Here is a 6806-nt window from a genome sequence, read left to right as displayed (position 1 = left end):
TATGAAATGATGGGGTAACAAAAACTTTAATGCTGTTACCTTCTGATGTGACCAAGTCCCGGTTCACATATATGCGATGCGGGAACCCTGTGAATCCACTGCGGCTTCCCGCATCGCATTCAACTCGCAGACAGTTCACACTGCCATATGCATACAAAGTTAACGACACCCCTAGATCAGTTTGCATATCGCAGTGCGAACTGTCAGTTCGGACATCAATCGGATTGCATAGGTGTGAACACCCATACGATCTGATTCTGGTGCGGACCCAAAAAAGGGTCCTGTGCAAACTGTGTCCGAATGCAATGGAAATTCAGCCATACAATCTGTATGACTGAATTTGCATCGCTCAGACATTGCATGTGATTTGCAGAGCAGTGCGCTGCAAATCACATGCAATTTTTGTCATCGCATATATGTGAACTGGCTCTAAAGCCCATAAGGGCTGAAAGGTGTCAGAACCTTTTGTGTATTGGATCTTTTTTACTCCTGATGGATATGCAATAAAGAAGCTTTTATGAGTATAGGACATTGGGTTGACGAATTTTTTCAATTGAATGTCTGGTCTAACCGCTTGTGCGGCTGTGATTCTGCCACAGGTGTGAATCTCTTATGCTTTATTTGGAGCCCAGAGTTGTAGCATCACATTTTCATATTCTGGAAATCACAAAAAAAAAAAAAAACTCTTGTAGTGTCTCCCCTTCCCCTGCTAATTTTTGCAAAGGAGTAAAGGGATGAGGAGTAATACCTTCCCAACTCTTTCTGTTTTTTTTAATTAGACATAAGCACTGTAAATTACAGTCATACTCCCTTGAAATGCTCTACTTTCGTGGGGAAAAAAATAGCAAATAAAGAAAAAATAATATAGCGTATACATTTGCGACTCAATATTATAATTGAATGTTATTAAAATTACCTTTCCTTTTCCATCTGCAGCCACTATAATTTTCAGAAAATACAATATGGCTACCTGGAGTTGTTCTATACACTTACAGTGGGTACGGAAAGTATTCAGACCCCCTTAAATTTTTCACTCTTTGTTATATTGCAGCCATTTGCTAAAATCATTTAAGTTCATTCTTCTTCCTCAAGAATGTACACATAGCACCCCATACTGACAGAAAAACACAGAATTGTTGACATTGTTGCAGATTTATTAAAAAAGAAAAAACTGAAATATCACATGGTCCTAAGTATTCAGACCCTTTGCTCAGTATTTAGTAAAAGCTCCCTTTTGATCTAATACAGCCAGGAGTCTTTTTGGGAAAGATGCAACAAGTCTTTCACACCTGGATTTGGGGATCCTCTGCCATTCCTCCTTGCGGATCCTCTCCAGTTCTGTCAGGTTGGATGGTAAACGTTGGTGGACAGCCATTTTTAGGTCTCTCCAGAGATGCTCAATTGGGTTTAAGTCAGGGCTCTGGCTGGGCCATTCAAGAACAGTCACGGAGTTGTTGTGAAGCCACTCCTTCGTTATTTTAGCTGTGTGCTTAGGGTCATTATCTTGTTGGAAGGTAAACCTTTGGCCCAGTCTGAGGTCCAGAGCACTCTGGAGAAGGTTTTTGTCCAGGATATCCCTGTACTTGGCCGCATTCATCTTTCCCTCGATTACAACCAGTCGTCCTGTCCCTGCAGCTGAAAAACACCCCCACAGCATGATGCTGCCACCACCATGCTTCACTGTTGGGACTATATTGGACAGGTGATGAGCAGTGCCTGGTTTTCTCCACACATACCGCTTAGAATTAAGGCCAAAAAGTTCTATTTTGGTCTCATCAGACCAGAAAATCTTATTTCTCACCATCTTGGAGTCCTTCAGGTGTTTTTTAGCAAACTCCATGCGGGCTTTCATGTGTCTCACACTGAGGAGAGGCTTCCGTCGGGCCACTCTGCCATAAAGCTCCGACTGGTGGAGGGCTGCAGTGATGGTTGACTTTCTACAACTTTCTCCCATCTCCTGACTGCATCTCTGGAGCTCAACCACAGTGATCTTTGGTTTCTTCTTTACCTCTCTCACCAAGGCTCTTCTCCCCCGATAGCTCAGTTTGGCCGGACGGCCAGCTCTAGGAAGGGTTCTGGTTATCCCAAACGTCTTCCATTTGAGGATTATGGAGGCCACTGTGCTCTTAGGAACCTTAAGTGCAGCAGAAATCTTTTTGTAACCTTGGCCAGATCTGTGCCTTGCCACAATTCTGTCTCTGAGCTCTTCAGGCAGTTCCTTTGACCTCATGATTCTCATTTGCTCTGACATGCATTGTGATCTGGAAGGTCTTATATAGACAGGTGTGTGGCTTTCCTAATCAAGTCCAATCAGTATAATCAAACACAGCTGGACTCAAATGAAGGTGTAGAACCATCTCAAGGATGATCAGAAGAAATGGAAAGCACCTGAGTTAAATATATGAGTGTCACAGCAAAGGGTCTGAATACTTAGGACCATGTGATATTTCAGTTTTTCTTTTTTAATAAATCTGCAACAATTTCAACAATTCTGTGTTTTTCTGTCAGTATGGGGTGCTATGTGTACATTCATGAGGAAGAAGAATGAACTTAAATGATTTTAGCAAATGGCTGCAATATAACAAAGAGTGAAAAATTTAAGGGGGTCTGAATACTTTCCGTACCCACTGTAGGTGTCCGGTTATGAAACAGAGAAATTCTGTGATCCTCAGGATCACAACTGATCTCTAGTAAATACTAGTTTATGTAGCTGAGATGAAGAGCAGAGAACACGTTCTTAGCTTCTTATCACAGTGCATGACCGTTCTGTCCCAAAGGCCAGTTTTTGAAAGTGAGATCTAAAGATCTCACAGCCGTTTTCAATTAGGGGTGTACTCACTTTTGTTGCCAGTGATTTAGACAACCATTTGCCGACTGCCAACAGTAATTCTACTGCGGCAGTGCGGCTCCCCTGGGTCCAGTGATGTAGACCTACATCGCTGGACTTCTAGTGGTCCCGGCGCACGCTCCCGCTGTGTTTGGACACAGCGGGAGTCGGGCCGGAGGAGGAGAGGCGGCAATCACCCGCCTGCTTATGTAAAAAGAGCAGGCGGATCTTCTCAGTGACAGACAGGGAGAGATCACAGGATTCAGCATGGCTGAACCTGCGATCTCTGTCTGTGTCACAGAACCCCCCCCCCCCCCACACACACACACACACACACACACACGTCAGTAAGCATGAGGCATACATTTAACCCTTTGATCACCCATAGGGTTAACTCCTTCCCTGCCATTGTCATTATTACAGTAACAGTGCATATTTTTGCACTGATTACTGTAGTAATGTCACTGGTCCCCCCCAAAAGTGTCAAAAGTGTCAGTTAGGGGTCCGATCTGTCCGCAGCAATGTCGCAGTCCCGCAAAAAATTGCAGATTGCCGCCATTACTAGTTAAAAAAAAAAAAACAATAAAAATGACAAATCTTTCCCGTAGTTAGTAAACACAATAACTTTTGCGCAAACCAATCAAAAAACGTGTATTGCGGTTTTTTTTATCAAAAGTATGTAGCAGAAAACCTAAAATGTTAAAAAAAAATTAGATTTTTTAATTTTTTTTTGGGAATGTTATATAGCAGAATGGGAAAAATATTGTTTTTTATTTCAAAACTGTCGCTCTTTTTTTGTTTATAGCGCAAAAATCAAAAATCGCACAGATGATCAAATACCACCAAAAGAAAGTTCTATTTGTGGGGAAAATAGGATGTCAATTTTATTTGGGTACAGTGTCGCACGACCGCGCAATTGTCCATTAAAATAATGCAGTGCCGAATCGCAAAATAGGGCCTGGTCAGGAAGGGGGTCAAATCTTCCAGTCTTAAAGTGGTTAATGGTTGTGTGTTGAGTTATTTGAGGGGACAGTAAATTTACACTGCTATACAAGCTGTACACTCACTACTTTACATTGTAGCAAAGTGTCATTTCTTCAGTGTTGTCACATGAAAAGATATAATAAAATATTTACAAAAAATGTGAGAAGTGTATACACTTTTGTGAGATACTGTATATGTATGTGTGTATGTATAAGAGAGAAATAGAGAGAGAGAGATATCTATAGATAGATAGATATTTAGTTAGTTATCACGAGCGTCATTACATGTTCTTTTTAAACTTTGGTTTCACTTTTTAAACTGGCGGCACTGTAATCTCATAATATCTCGCAAGATTACAGGCAGTCCACCCAGTTTTTCACAGATCTCTGCCGTTTTCAGAGGAAAAACTTCTCCTCTGTTCTCCCTGTGAGAAGTAAAGTTCTTTGCTTCATAAACAGGGTGCCAGAGGAGATAATTTTTCTCTGAGAACTGCCGAAAAGTGAACTGAGAGAAAAATTCTCAGTTTAATAAACGTACACCAGAATGTGTACTGATCACACCCCAGAAACATCATTTCCTGATTGACTAACCAATTTAACCAGAAGTCTACCTAAGATACAAGTCAGATTTCAGGCATCCCCTTGTTGTGGAAATTGCATATTACATATTTGCTTAATAATAAAGTGGCTCACTGCATTCAAGAAGCCATATAATGGCATATGTATAGGTTATACCTTTCTGATGTAAGGCTTGAGGAATGCAGTATGACTAAGCCCACCCTTCCCCCTTAAAAGGTGAAGTCACTGTCCAAACAATGGATAAGCGAGCCCTTTCTCCTCAGGATAAAGGGTGTTGGCTTGGGGGATCATAGATTCCTTATACACAAGTCTAAATACCACTGCCCAAGCTGTTAAGAGCAGTTTCACCCAGAACATCCATGAAGCAAGTGTCTGGTCCTGATTACATGTGCCATGTTGCATAATAGCAAACGGGACTCCATGGCGGGAAACATCTTTAGTTAAGTATTCTTGATATATTTTCCTTTATCTTTATCTGTATCTGCCAGTCTTTTATTATGTCCCTAATATTGTAATAGTTTGTATGTACAGCAGGTTTTGTATAGTAAAAGCACATTTATACACTGCAGAGGTCTGAGCTTCCTTGATTATACCGCAAAGTAACCTTGCTAAATAAACGCAAGCAAAACACTTCTGCAACAAAAATGTCATTTTTGGTGAGATACTCCCAATAGGAACACGTCTGAAGGGATGCAGACCCAGCAGAATTCCTCATTAGTGCTCTACAGCTATGTGGGTCCCCATTAGACTCAGTCTAGGAGCACAGAGGAACAAACAGGGATTTCTTCAGAATACCAAAAGGTAGGAATCTGCAACAAAGCTAATCCTTGCAATGTACATAGATCATCCAGAGAGGAATGTTTTTTGCTCAACATAAGTGGAGTTATGCTTTAAAAATACTCAGAATAAAACTTGTATGTTGAAAGAGGAAAATACGCAGACTTTAGCTGAAAATGTTTTACTAAGTGAATGATTTTTATGATATAGAAAAGAGGATGATGTCAGGGATAACACAATTAGACATTATCTTTGTGCATGTATTTGCCTCAGTACTTTACAAATATTCATAGGATAAGGTGATTGTAACCAATGTTATCAGGGCCGGACTGACCATTGGGCAGACCGGGCATATGCCCGGTGGGCCGCCCGCACCGCATGTCACTCTCACTTCCGTGACCGTCCCTCCTCTGATTCCCTATCACTTGCTGCCGGCCGCTGGCCTCTCCGCGGCCGATTCCGCGGAGAGGGCCGCGGCCGCATATTGTTGTGGCCGGCCGGGTATGTCCCAGTGACAGTCCACTCCCCACTGAGCAGCCGGGCTGATGCTGAGCCCAGCGCCGCTCACTGCGGCCGGCTCCGCAGCCATCCAGCCTTCTCTAGGCAGCCCAGTCAGGAGGGGTGGACCGTACCACAGTGGAATTGGAAACGAGGGGTCAGGTCAGCAGGTGACTTGTCGTGAGTCTCGTCACTGTCTGTGAAGGAAGGGGGTGGAGCTAGAGGAGACCCCTTCTGAGTTCTGCACAGTGCTTGATGGCGGGAAGGAAGGAACAGTGTCAGGCGCCGCACCACCCCAAGGCCTGCCCTGTCCTGCAAGGTAAGTGAAGTGACTGAGTGACTATTATGCCACATTGCCACCAGCTGCAAAAAATAATCCCTATTTTGACAGTCAGTCACACAGATTAGCCTCTACAACAACGTTGTGTCCCACTTTGAAGCTCACTAGGATCTTGGGAAGAAGAAGTTGTTTAGCTGTAAAGTTGCCATGAGAGCCTCAGCCTTGAAGATCCCAAGATCCTAGAATGGACATTGAATTCCCTGAGTGAGTACTGTCACTGATCCGATCCCCCCCAGCCCTGTCACTGATCCGATCCCTCCCTCCCTCCCAGCCCTGTCACTGATCCGATCCCTCCCTCCCTCCCAGCCCTGTCACTGATCCGATCCCTCCCTCCCTCCCAGCCCTGTCACTGATCCGATCCCTCCCTCCCTCCCAGCCCTGTCACTGATCCGATCCCTCCCTCCCTCCCAGCCCTGTCACTGATCCGATCCCCCCCTCCCTCCCAGCCCTGTCACTGATCCGATCCCCCCAGCCCTGTCACTGATCCGATCCCCAGCCCTGTCACTGATCCGATCCCCCCAGCCCTGTCACTGATCCGATCCCCAGCCCTGTCACTGATCCGATCCCCCTACCCCAGCCCTGTCACTGATCCGATCCCCAGCCCTGTCACTGATCCGATCCCCCTACCCCAGCCCTGTCACTGATCCGATCCCTCCCCCAGCCCTGTCACTGATCCGATCCCCCCCCAGCCCTGTCACTGATCCGATCCCTCCCCCCCAGCCCTGTCACTGATCCGATCCCCCCCAGCCCTGTCACTGATCCGATCCCTCCCCCCCAGCCCTGTCACTGATCCGATCCCCCC

This window comes from Pelophylax lessonae (assembly GCF_965119305.1).
Source record: "Pelophylax lessonae genome assembly, chromosome: 12".
NCBI lineage: Eukaryota > Metazoa > Chordata > Amphibia > Anura > Ranidae > Pelophylax > Pelophylax lessonae.
The sequence above is the reverse complement of the archived record's forward strand: the minus strand, read 5'-3'. Positions refer to the sequence as shown.